Source organism: Benincasa hispida, chromosome 1 (genome assembly GCF_009727055.1).
Source record: "Benincasa hispida cultivar B227 chromosome 1, ASM972705v1, whole genome shotgun sequence".
NCBI lineage: Eukaryota > Viridiplantae > Streptophyta > Magnoliopsida > Cucurbitales > Cucurbitaceae > Benincasa > Benincasa hispida.
Window position 1 is genome coordinate 86,335,928 of NC_052349.1, and position 14,259 is coordinate 86,350,186.

The following is a 14,259-nucleotide window of genomic DNA, read 5'->3' on the forward strand; positions in this document are numbered from 1 at the left end:
ACCAAGACCTTCGAGATTCAGAGCGCCAGAGCGTTAAGCGGCAGGCATTAATACTATCAACTTCAAAGTTTGATTATCCCACCATACATTTTAATTACAATACATTTGATAAAAAAAATTGGAGAATCTTGTTTTTTTTAGTTCATGAAAAAGAGAATCTTATTACACCTTTTTGGATATGCGGGAAAGGGAATCGTGACCATCCAAGTAATTCAAAAGCATCTGCATTTTAAATTGCTACCGTTGGATTTTAATACAGGTCCGTCGTCATCGCGACCGACTTGGCCCCTCAATTCATCGGCGTAGGGTTTCGAGGTGGCTATTTCAGTTCTTCTCCTCCGACGTCGCTCCCTCGGCAAACGAAACCTGAGAATTGAGATCTTAATGGCGTTACAAGGCTCTGTGATGTCTCTGTCGTCTAAATCCTTTCTATCATCTAACCTTTTCCGGCTTTTGTTTCGGCACAACACCAATTACTACTCCAATTTACTGTTCGGAGAGATTAATTGCTCGTATCGCTCCTTGTGGAGGAAAAAATGACACGCCATTCTCCTCTCGATTTTCCGATTGTAAGCCCTTTCTCTCTTTCCCTCTCTGTGTTTTTCTTTAATTTTGTTTGTATTTATTTTGTTCGTTCTTCTAATTGCTATATCTGTGATGAAATTAGATTAAACCCTGTAATTTCTCAATTGAATCATCGAGACTTGTTACCTTGCACCGATTTTTCATGTTTATTAGGGGATATTGATTCAATTATTAGAATAAGTTACATTTAATTGATTTTGTCCTCAAAGTTGTTGTATGTTTGCTTATGCAGATTTCATTACTTTCTAGTGATTGTTGGTTTTCATTCTTTTGATTGATGATCAATTTTCTTTTGTTATTTTGCTCATCATTTAATAGCAAACGTTCAAGTAAAGAATAAGATGTTCTGGCTAATTGCTTCCGTACGATTCAAGTATGGAACATGGATGAATCTCTGTTGTAAGTTGTTATTGTTGCCTGTTTGGTAAACCCTAGATTTAGCTCTGGAATTCAAATCTCATTGAATCTGCAGGAATGGTAAAGGCCGAAACTGGTATATTCTCTCAATTTCTCCCCAAGTTTTGCCCCCTCCATTGCCAACTGATCCTTCTGAAGAAGGCAAGGCAAAATTCTGAAAATGAAGAATCAGAGAGGCCGTATAAGCAGTAGCAAGTGAAAGAACATATATGGAGTTCATCAACATTTAAAGGTAGTTCTCACGTATTGGTTAGATCATCAAACTTTTTCGAATGAAATGAGACGTATTACTGCTCAATCATTTGTGCCTAGTCTAGTAAGAGAAACTTCTTGACTTCCATAGACCTAAACCAGTACAAATCTCTCTTTAGTTATCCATGTGATGAAAACCAAGTTGTGATCTCACTTAAAGTTTTCCTATGACCCCATTTCTTGGGCCATTGTAAGGATTAAATTATGAAGAACCCACGTGAGAGAAAAGGGGTAGAAGGAAGTGGGGGCAGAGGGGACCCTTTGTTTTCTGTGGACCAGATTGGGACTGTCAAGTTATGGAGAATGCACATGAGAGGGGGAGAAGATTCTGGTAACATGCTACTTGGATTATTCTAGGAAGAGAGATAGAGAAGATTCCGGTAAGATGCCACATTTGAAAATTGAATTATTGAAGATAGAGAGAGTAGAATCTATGGTGTCCATCTATCTAAGATTTAATATCCTACGAGTTTCCTTAACACTCAAATGTTATAGAGTCAAGCGGGTTGTTCCGTGAAATTAGTTGTACGTAACCTGACTCGGACAGTCACATATATATATAAAAAAAGATAGAGAGGGTGGGGAATTGCTTTGCTATTTTCAACCAAAGCATTGATACTGCGACCTTACTTGAATGGAATTTATTCTATAGGTTGTACAACTGTGTTCTTGAGTTCTAAACAAGAGCATTAATATTAGTTCTACTGATTATTAGTGGATCATTTAAAAATGATGCGAGTCTTAGCAGATGGAGTTAGTAAGTTAGTAGTTGTCGATAAGGAGCCGTTTGAATCATCCCACAGCTGAGGAGTAACTTTAAGGAAAAGAGACAGAGAGAGGAAGGCAGAGATTCTGATGAGAAGGTATACGAATTATCCCAAAGCTGAGGAGTAATTTAAGGAGCAGAGAGAGAGATTGTGATAAGGGGCTGTTTCAATTATCCCAAGGCTGAAGAGTAACTTTAAGCAGCAGTCCAGAGGGAGAATTCTGATAAGAAGCTATTGGAAATTGAATTGTTTTGGTGAAAAAGACAATAGAAGATACAAAGATAGGCTGCTATAGGGATAATGTTGAATGACATCTCTCTCCATTCTCCAATGAAGTCCACCAAAAATCTGTAGCTGTATTGAATATGAATCCAAATGATGATGCTGCACATTTCTCGTTGGTGGGTCGCCTACTACTTTAATAATAGTAGCAGCGCAGACAGCGATGGCTGCAACGCATCTGTAAATTGGGTAGGAGTGCTGGCACAAAGAGTCAATTTTTACAGCTCAATAATCTGACTGGTTTCCAGGGTAAATGTTAGAAATAAGGGACTTTGTTGATAGTTTATAACTCCGAGGATATTTTAGTATTTTACTTTATCCCAAGTTTATTTCTTTATTGTATTAGAGTTTGCTAGAGCCTATAAATATGACTTCTCTTGTAACTTTAATTTTATGTTAAAATAATAAAAAGAGACTCTACCGTTGTTTTTTTATAGTAGTACTTTTGGTGTCGCTCCCAAAAGCCTAAAGTTCAAAAGAAAATTTATAAAATCGTACTATTCCTATTACTACTAAAACGTAGCAATAGTGGTTCGACAGGGAGGCAAGGAATTGATTTTTCTTAAGCTAAATTTGACTGTGAAAAGCGATAAAAACAGGTTTTGGGTTTGATTGATGAAAAACTTAAATGTTAGAAAATAAAATAAGGATAAATGTAAACGGTAATTGGTTTATCAAGTCCTCAGATCAATATAGGTATTCAACGCAATTTCAATCATTGTCTTCTGCTAATTGCCTATGCTATGTGATCGAATTATGCATGCATAACTACTGAATTGATGCGATCTAACTAGCCTCAACAAAGGCTGACAACTAACTAAATCAAAATCAATCAAGCATCATAATTATTAGTTAAGGTCGGAAATGTCATATTCTAACTAATCTACATGCTCCTAAATTCAATTGGATTCTCAGCGGCCATAAAGAACTAGAAATACATTCATTAAAATTTAGGATTCAACTATGTCAATTACTTGTTAGGACAACCATGTTCAATTAACCAAATTATTCTTTGAACCTAGCAATTAAACATTCTAGGAATAGCCACCAAATGGCTCACTACTATTGTTACCTATTAGCATACACATGCACGATAAAACGTGACAGTCAACCTCAGTAATCATGTTTGAGAATTTAAACAAATTCAAAGAAAAACATAATTCAGAATTGCAACATCAATTGAAAACAGAAAACTCATGAAATTGACATTAAATTCTTGATCTAAGAAACTAGATAAAATTCAACTCACAAATTCATAAACAAGTTCAAGAGTTCAAGCCAATACATGTTTACAATCCAAAATAAAACTAAAATCTAACCTAATGATACTGAAAACATCAAAGGAAAAGAAGATAGTTTGGTCTCTCCTCGACCTCCATTGAAATTCAGCATAAAAATTAACCTAAAATCGAAGGAAAGTATTTATAGGAAAGTGGCAACGTCGCAACGCTAGATAGAGCATTGCAACGCTCTAATACGGCTGGCTTCGAACATCAGCCATAGAGATGCAATGCTTGGGCTGACGCTCACTTGCATGTGCTAGGGCATCTCTGTCTCAATGTTCGTAGCGTTGCAACACTACTCTGTACCTTAGCATTCTGCCTTTAAATGTCAAGCAAGCATTGGGGCTAGGCAAATCACGAGTGTTGCGACACTGAGGCAGGGACATTTTGGTCTTTTTAACTCCTTTGAAGCCTAAATGCTCAAATCAACTCCAATTTGCTCCAAATTAACCTCGTTCAGCTTCAAATCGCCAATTCTACCTCTTGGTTGTTCGATACCTACAAAATAACACATAAAATCCAATAACAAACCCGAATTAAGCTAGGAATAATAACTTCTTTTGAGAGCTATCAAATACCCCAACTTAATTCTTGCTCGTCCTGAGCAAGGTAGCAACACATAATCAAGCAAACATAAAACACATGCTAGATCTAGTTGTAAAGTTGCTACTCTAGTCTTAACAGTCAATTAGAATAAAGTTTGTAATCAAGAACGAAATTCAATTACTCTCAATCAATTAAGCACAATTTCAAGAATGATTATTAATCTATACATGCATGAGTGAGCCTAGAGTCTTGCTAGTTAAGCTTGCATAGCATGAAAAAGTTTATAAGGTCCTCATCCCATTTTTCCCATACTCTAGTTCGGTTATCAATCTCGAACATACCAAACTTGCAAAAAAGAGGGCAACAGTAAGACAATGGTGCCTAAACACACACACACACAAAACATAAAGGGCATTTATTTTTTCTAGAGGACTAGCTGTCACACCCCACCACCGGAAACCTATCCACTCTTTTCTCGCAAGACCCTAACTAGACACGATAGAGGTTGCTCTTTTCACCTCTATCCATGCACACACACTATATTTTTGCAGGCAAGCTAGCTATTGCCTCATTTTTATATTATTTTTTTATTGCTATTTTTTTCCATAGAATTTCAATTAATTTTCTTTTCTTTTCTTTTCTTTCTTTCTTTCTTTCTTTCATTTTTTTTTATACACAATAGACCCTATTTTATCCACTTTGTCTAGTTTTGCTCTAAAACAAGTAAGGTTACTCCTAAGGTAACAAGTCCCTCGCAATTGTCGGGAATCCTCAACTCTTTTCCCTTCCAGTCGCAAACAACCTACCTGCAACCATGAGGCCTTCCTCATCATGCACCGCCTGGTTATGAACATCAAAGTTCGATTACGACCTTACTCGAACAGGATCTGTTCTATAGGTTGTACATTTGTATCCTTGAGTTCTAAAAAAATCAAAGTTCAATTGGTTTATCTTCGGTAATGGTTCAACAATAGTTGGCTAATCTTCATGCAAGTTTTCATCAACAAATCGCTACTCTTAGGGCAACCCTAGGTGCTCCCACAAACTTAAATTTCAGTACAGTGAATTCTGACATTCCTTTCAATATATCGAGGTATCCAAAGAATTCGGTAACCTATTTCCCTACTTTAACTACTACAAAATATTTGTCTGAATCTATAGAAAATTTCGTAGGGTTAATTTCAAGTGAAAAATTGAATGGTCAGAATTATTTCTCTTGGTCTCAGTTCATTAAAATGGCCCTTGAAGGGCGTCACAAGTTTAAGTATCTAACTGGTGAGATACCAAGATCTAGGCCAGAGGATCCTCAGGAGTGCATTCAGAAAGAAGAAGACTCTCTGCTTCAATCACTGCTAATTAATAGTATGGAACCTCAGATAAGGAAACTGTTGTTGTATGTTGTGATTGCTCGAAATATCTGGGATGCAGTTCATAAATTATATTCTTAGAGGTAGAATGCACCCCATCTTTACATCGTAAACAGGCTCACGAATGCAAATAGGGGATGATGGATGTCAATTCATACTTTAATAAATTGTTCCTAATCTGGCAGGAGATGGATTTGTGTCGTGAAATTATTTGGGATTGTCCTTGTGGAGGTGTATAGTATTCCAAGATTGAGGAAGTCGATCATTTTTATGATTTCCTAACTGGTTTGAACTCCAAGTTCGATGTAGTGTGAGGTTGTATACTGGGAAAAAGGCCTATACCTTTTCGTATGGAAGTGTGCTATGAGATTTACCTAGAGGAAGACAGAGTCAGTGCTATGAACACCACGACTGTATCTACTACTGATTCTGTTGCTTTCAATGCGAAATGATCTGGTTCTGATAGTGACAAGTACAATGGGAAACAGACCCCAGTGTGTGAACATTGCAAGAAACCTTGAAGATCAGTGCTAGAAGTTAGATGGTAGACCATCGAATGCGTAGATTCACAATCTCAAGTGAATTACAAAGCGACCCTGATGTCTCTTTTCTTGGGGTTGTTGCTCAATCAAGTACCTCTCAATCCATGTCTTCTCAGTATAAATGGTAAGAAACCATGGATACTTGATTCAGGGGCTATAGATCATTTTACTGGATCTTCTGATAATTTTCTATCATATCTTTTGAGTGCTAGTAATGAAAAGATTCAGATTGTAGATGGGTCATTTGCTCATATTGTGGACAAGTGTCATATTTCTCCTTTTGCTGGTTTAACTTTACTGAATGTACTGCATGTACCCAAAATATCTTACACGTTACTATCTATTAGTATGATAACTGGAGATCTGAATTGTCAAGTTGCTTTCTCACCAAATAATGTTTTCTTTCAGGACTTGAGCTCGGGAAAGATGATTGGCATTACCCGACACAATAGAGGACTCTATTTCCTTCATGGTGATGGTTCATTTAAGAACTGTTATAGGATTAATTTGTTGTCTTCTTATTTTTCAACTTCAGAAAAAGATTGTATGTTGTGGAATTTTCGCATTGGTCACCCAAATTTTCAATTTATGAAATATTTATTTTCTTATTTATTCAATAACATTGATGTGTGCATTCGTGCAAGATAACATAGGGTCACTTTTCTGTCTCAACCTTACAAACCTTCTTAGCCCTTCACTCTTATTCATAGTGAATTTGGGGTCTCTCATGGATTACCACCTCATCAGGGAAACGTTGGTTTGTGACCTTTATTAATGATCATACCCATCTTACATGGGTGTTTCTCCTCACTGATATATCTAATGTTTCATCGATATTTCAACAATTTTACACTACTGTTGAGACTTTGTTCAACACTAAAATTTCTATTCTTCGTAGTGATGATGGTCGAGAGTTCCTTAATCATACCCTTCGTGATTTTCTATCCTTTAAAAGCATTGTCCATCAAAGTTGGTATGCCTATACCCCTCAACAGAATGAGGTGGCTGAAAGGAAAAATTGTCACCTCCTCAAGGTTGCACGGTCTCTCATGCTATATACTTTACTTCCATCTTACTTATAGGGGGATGCAATTCTGACTACAACTCATTTTATTAATCGAATGCCTTCCCATGTCCTCCAACTTCAAACCTCTCTTGAATGCCTCAAGGAGTTATACCATACCACACGACTTATTCCTGATGTCCCTCTCCAGGTTTTTGGGTGCACTGTCTTTGTCCGTAGTCATGGCCCTAACCAAATAAGTTTACCCCTCGTGCTCAGAAATGTATCTTCGTTGGGTATCCCGTTCACCAGTGAGGTCATAAATACTTCCACCCTTCTTTTCGAAAATACTTCATCTCCATGGACGTTACGTTTTTTTAGGACAAAGTTTTCTACCCTATTAGTCATCTTCAGGGGGAGAGTACTAGTAAAGAGACTATGGTGCACATCTTCAGTCCTATCTTCAGTCCCTATTGATCTTCCTGAACTCCTTCCTAAACTTATACTGAGTGCCTATGACAACGTTCTACCCATCGTTCTACCCACTAAATAAGTCCCTTGAATAACTTACTACAGGAAAAATCTCATAATGGAAATGGTATCTCGTACTGCTTCGCCAGATTTGATCCATGAATCTGAACTAACACAAGCTCAAGGTACTACTAGCCTTGATAATACTAACTTGTGTGTTAAGGATGTTATTGTTGATTTGGCTGAGAATGATAAGACTGATATGTTAGTTCCAGATAATAATAAGACTTTGACAGAAACACAAGAGGGTGAGACTCTTCCTCAGGCTGAAAAAATGTAATCAAAATCCCATTATCGATAAGAATTTAGACAAACCAGGGGATTATGATGTCTCTCTTGACATGCCTATTGCATTGAGAAAGAGCACCAGATCCTGCACCAAGTATCCCATGCATAGCTTTTTGTCTTACAGTAATCTGTCTTCTGAGTTCAAGGCATTCACTGTTAGCCTTGATACAACAACAATACTGAAAAACATACATATGGCTATGAAATTTCCTTAGTGGAAGATTGTCGTCATGGAAGAAATAAGAGCTCTTGAAAAGAATAATACATAGGACCTTGTAGCTCTTCCTAAAGGGTATAGAACAGTTGGGTGCAAGTGGATGTTCACTCTGAAGTATAAATCAGATGAGACTCTAGATAGGTACAAGGGAAGACTTGTAGCAAAAGGGTTTACTCAAACTTATGGAATAGATTATTATGAGATATTCTCCCCTATAGAGAAGTTAAACACAGTCTGAGTCCTTCTTTCTATTGTAGTTAATAAAGAATGGCCCCTCTATCACCCTCTATCAACTTGATGTAAAAAATGCATTTCTGAATGGTGAATTAGAAGAAGAGTTTTATATAAGCACTCCTTCAGGTTTTGAAGCTCAATTTGATCACCAGATTTGTAAACTCAAGAAGTCTTTGTATGGTTTGAAACGGTCCTCGAGAGCGTGGCTCGACATGTTTACTACCTTTGTTAAGTCCCAAGGTTTCACTCAGGGACACTAAGGTCAGTATCTAGGAAAATTTTTGTTCTAATTGTGTATGTAGACGATATTGTCTTATTGGGAGATGATACTACTGAGATCACCAGGCTAAAAAAGAAAATGGCTGGCTAGTTTTAGGTTAAATATCTAGGGAATCTAAAGTATTTCCTTGGAATGGAGGTGGTAAGATCAAGGGAAGGGATCTCTATCTCACAACGGAAATACATTCTTGACCTGTTAAAAGAAATATGTATGACTGGATGTAGACCTGCTAAGAATTCTATTGAATTCAATGCGAAACTGGGAGACTCTGTTGACAAAATTCTTGTTGATAAAAAGAGGTATCAGCGTCTAGTGGAAAAACTGATTTACTTATCTCATACTAGACCAGATATTTTCTATGCTGTCAGTGTTGTTAGTCAGTTTATGCAAACACCCTACAAAGAACATATAGAAGTTGTGAATCCGATTATGAGATATTTAAGAAGTTCTTCGGGTAAAGGTATGATGTTCAAGAAAACTGATAAGACATGCATTGAGGCTTATACCGACTCTGATTGGGCAGGATCAATTATTGACAGAAAGTCTACCTCTAGATACTGTAATTTTGTGTGGGGTAACCTAGTTACTTGGAGAAGTAAGAAGCAAAGTGTTGTTGCTAGAAGCAGTGTTGAAGCTGAATACAGAGCTATGAGTTTGGGAATATGTGAAGAAATCTAATTGAAGAAAGTTCTGTTTGATCTTCACCAAGACAGTGTTTTACCTATAAAGCTCTATTGTGATAACAATGCGGCTATAAGTATAGCCAATAATCCTGTATAACATGATATAACTAAACATATGGAGATTGATAGACACTTTACAAAAGAGAAACTGGACAATGGCAATATCTGTATTCCGTATATTCCATCTAGTCAACAAGTTGCTGATGTTCTCACCAAAGGGTTACACAGGCAAAGTTTTGACTCATGTGTTAGTAAGTTGAGTCTGACATCTACGCCTCAACTTAAGGGGGAGTGTTAGAAAAAAAAGGGTTTTGTTGATAGTTTATAGTCCCGAGGGTATTTTAGTATTTTACTTTACCCTAGGTTTATTTCCTTTTTGTATTAAGGCTTGCTAAAACCTATAAATATGGCTTCTCTTGTAACTTTCATTTTATGTTAAAATAATAAAAAGAGACTCGCTATCTTGGTTTTTTCTCCATCTTTTAGGGTTTTCCACGTAAACTTAGTGTTATCCATTTTCTATCTTTTAACAATAAATATATTCTTAACATATTGTTTCATATATTGTTTTGGTATAAGTTTAGTCATGAAACTTTTAAGTTTGTGTTTAATAGGTCGTTTGAACTTAAAAAATGGCTTATTATAAGTCCATGAATTTACAATTTGTGTCTCGGTCAATGACTTATTAGATACAAAATTGAAAATTCATAAATTTATTGGATGCAATTTTGAAAATTTAATGACCTATTAGATATGTTTTAAAGTCTTATTGAACACAACAATGAAAATTTAGAGGCTTATTAGATACTTTTTTAAATTTAGAGACTAACTAGATACAAATTTGAAAGTTTATAACTTGTAGTTTACCCTGTTAGTTTTTGTGTGAAGGTAGGTTGAATTATTCATCACACATGTGAATGAGAAACTAGAAAGCTCTTTTAATTAAATATGTTTAAGTGTTGAGGAAATTGACAATTTCTCAAAAACTTGTTTTTTTGGACTCTATCATGATGAAAGTAATGTAAGCAAAGAAAACTTCGTATAGTTAATTACTTTTTACCCTTCCCAACCTATTACATGCAACTAACCACAATTTCTAATAAATTAATCATATTCTCTCCACAACCCAAAAGTTATCTTAAAAAAGCATGTACTCTATGTTGTGATTTGTCAATACATTACGTGAAAAAGTATTGAATATCTCGATCATTGCTTTTTATCTTTTCGAATTAGCTATGCTGGCTTGTTTATCGATTCCTTTTTTATACGAAATCACATTTCAAATGTGTAACTACTTCCTCATTAGTAAATAACTTTTGATTTTAATGTTTTTAATTGATATATTTTGTGAGGCATTTCAAAGGTTGTCAGTTGTATAAGGCTAAGTACGTTTTTCAATAATCAATAATGCTAGTTTTTTCTTAATTTAGTAACCTAATATTTAAATTCCAATGGTATAAGACTGCATTATCATTTTTATTGTTAATTTTAAGTAAAGATAACTCTGTGTCTTTAATTACTTTTCTTCCCTTCCCACCTTGTAACATGCAATTAACACAACAAATATTACATACAATTACCCACAACAAAGAATTAAATGTGTTAATTACTTTTACCTACTTACTCTCAACCATCCATTAATTGTTTTAACCAACCCAACATCAATCCATTATCCACAACAAAAAATTTCTCAACAAGTTCTCTTCACCAAATTTCTCAACAAGAAGTTATTCAGAAGAAACTCTCTTCACCAAATTATCTCAACAACCCTTCTTTTCTCAATACTAAAAAGTTGTGATTTATCAATACACTATGTAAAAAGGTATGTGTTTCATTTTGTATCGAAAAGTTCTACCATTTTTTTCACATTACAGTTCATTCGTCTGTTTTCGTTTCGAATTCTTGCTTGTTTATCATATCTTTTTTCTAATGTTTAATTACTCTGGTAATTATTTGATCCATCTGATAATTAAATACCTACCAAATTAATGTCTTGTATACCAATTGCCAAAAAATAATTTAAAAGGATATTTAAAAAATGAAATTAAAATTTCTAGTGAAGAGACCCAACTGGGCTTTATACCAGAGTTACCAAAGTTTCACCGGGTCAAGATGAACTATGGTTGGGATTGGGCCATGAAACGTTAACTCGGTCGGGTCTCCACCAGGTTGAAGAGAGGGTGTTGGCCTAGATGGGGGGAGGTAGAGGGGACTTAGTCATGCCCTGACTGGGTGAAAGAAATGAGGACCTGGTGTCAAGGAGGTATAAGGGACCCGATATAGCCCACCTAGTCGGGTGTCAAATAGGTGATTTGAGATGAGGGTTGCCTACTTGGTATCGGGGTGGTAGAGGGGACTCGGTCTAGCCTTCAGTGGGTATGGATTGGAACTAAAAAGACTGGGGATGAACCGGGTCCAATACTATATTGCTATTATTTTTTGGTCCGGTTCTTACTCGGACTTGGCATTTGACCAAGTTTTCTATTTTCTTTTTTTTTCCCTTTTCTATTTTAATTTTTTAAAATTATATTGTTACAGAAAGAACTGAAGACAAGAAAAACAAGATTGCAGGCACTTGAACCATTGTCGACTTCTTTCTATTATGTGTTGTAATCACCAGAGCTTCATCATTGATCATTGCGCCTGTGTATATAAAGGAAAATGAATGTGAGAATAACATAATAAGAAAACGAGAGAGAGCAAGACATTCGTTCTGTATAACTTAGAAGAAGAAGTAATAAAAGAGACCCTCTCGATTTGCATAGTGGACATAGGCCTTTGGCCGAACCACTTAAACTGCTGTGTTTTTCTTTCTAACTCTAAGATCGTTTAACATTTACTAAAGTATCCTTTACACGATCGTGTAGTTCCTATCGCATCGTGTACTTGATCATTTAGCTCCGCATCCAATCGTTTATACAATCATCTAGCTCTTCAGCTGTTGTCTATACGATCGTTTAGCTCCAGTTAACTGTGGTCTACACGATCGTCTAGTGTTTCGTCCTATTGTTTACATAATTGAACTATCGTTTAGTTCTTGGAGCTTCATCTACACGATTGAGCTGCCATCCGGTAAACGACAGAAGAGTTTCAAGCCTCAGGCATATTACCTCCCCTGACTCTTGAATTGTACTTGACCGTTAAATTTGAGTAATTTGTGATTGTGAACGATAAGATCATAGTCATCTGGGACAACATATATTACTTTATTACCAACACTATTTTCTTATAAACTGTAGGAAAATGTCTCGCGTTTGGTTTTGTTTTGGTGGTGTCTAGAATGAAAGAGAAAAAGATTACGAGATAGGAGAGTTAAGAGGGTTTGACATTGAGATTGAAATGAAATACAATGAATTCCTGACTTAGGTTTATAGGAAAAACGGTATAAATTCAATTGAGTATAATCTTGTTATAAGATGTATACTCCAATTGAAGTCCAAAGCTCATGTATTTGTCATTCAAAATGATGAAGATCTTCACATATTTCTGACATGGGAAGAGGTCTCAATACTATCTATTTAGTATCCACGCTTTCTAAGTGTTCCAAGTAATCAAAGATTTCATCCACACAATTAATCTGTCCATCAAACTGAAGAAATTTCATCAACATCTAAGCCAGTCCCTTGCAAGATAGAGCTGGATATTTCATATTTTGGTCTAAACCCATCACTTACTTCATTGCCTACTAATTTGGTGACACATATAACTTGGAGGTTGATTTAGACCATATCTCTCAATCTCAATAATTCAATGATTGGTCTTAGAGTGAGACTTGTGATGGTGGAGATGAAGTGGATGAAATTATTGATGGAAATAACATTTATGGTGATACACATAATGTCGAAGAACAACCTGTTCAATATGCAATATGTCCTCGTAATTAACTCATATCCATCCAGTAGTACAATTGTCATATCAAGTCAGTTTTTATTCTTCTAACGATGTAGAAGTAGGTGACATATTTATATCTAAGAAGGATTTAAAGATGTGATTGTTTATGTTAGGAATTAGAGGTAACTTTCAATTTTGGGTGAAGAAGTTGAACACACTATACAAGGTTAAATGCATTGTTGAAGAATGAAAATGAAGTCTCAGAGTCGTTAAATTGAAAAGTTATGAATTATTTAAGATTTCTATGTATGATGATGTACATACATGTAAAACTGAAATCTTGAATAAAAATCATAGACAAACTTCAAGTTGGGTCCTCCGACATTTAATAATCCAAAATCAACCAAACTAATCCAAAATAATCCAAAATCAACAAAATAATCCAATACCATGCAAAATTCAAAATATCTAAAAAACATCCAACAGTCCAAAATCCATGCCATCCATGCAAACTAAATAAGAACCATCATTCATCCAAAACAATCCAAAGTCATTTACATACCAAAATCCATGCAATATTCATCCAAAATAGTCAAATTCTTCTATATCCAAAACTCCATTCAAACTAACTAAAAATCATAGAAAACCATTCAAAAGTATCGAAAATGAATGATTACAATCATGAATTACAAAAATTAAAAAAAATTCTATAAAAAGAACAAAAAATTATTTGATTACTATTGTTAATTACATGCTTATCCAAAAATTATTCCACAAGACCAAAATAGAAATAACGCAAAAACAATATTGGTGACCTTATTGTTGTCCCGCTTATACCTCGTCCCTCCGGCCATGAGTACCAGACACTTCATCTAAATTGTCCATTTCCTCGTTCATGCCTCTATTGTCGTCCAAAGCGTCAACATCCGATTGTACTCTTTGTTCATGTACATGATCTGCACCATCACTTGGATCCGTCTGTCCTCTCTGATTACTTGGACCTTCATGATCTGCATCTTCAGGAAAATACTTTGCCACATCCACAAATTTACCCTACATAAACATGTGTTATTAAATGTAAAAGAAAACACGAAACTCAAGTTTTATTCTTGTCTTATCATACCTTAGACAGTTGATGCACATATTTTCAC

At 35.5% G+C, this 14,259-nt stretch overlaps 1 long non-coding RNA gene across 3 annotated transcripts; it reads left to right on the forward strand.

The window, feature by feature from the left end:
• Positions 1-2,736, forward strand: LOC120067822. Of its 3 annotated transcripts, none has more exons than XR_005479030.1 (2): positions 1-984; positions 1,058-2,736. It is a non-coding gene; the product is annotated as an uncharacterized LOC120067822 (long non-coding RNA). The 3 variants fall into 3 exon arrangements; XR_005479029.1 differs by having other exon boundaries at positions 127-569; positions 904-2,736; XR_005479028.1 differs by having other exon boundaries at positions 149-569.
• The last annotated feature ends 11,523 nt before the right edge of the window (positions 2,737-14,259 follow it).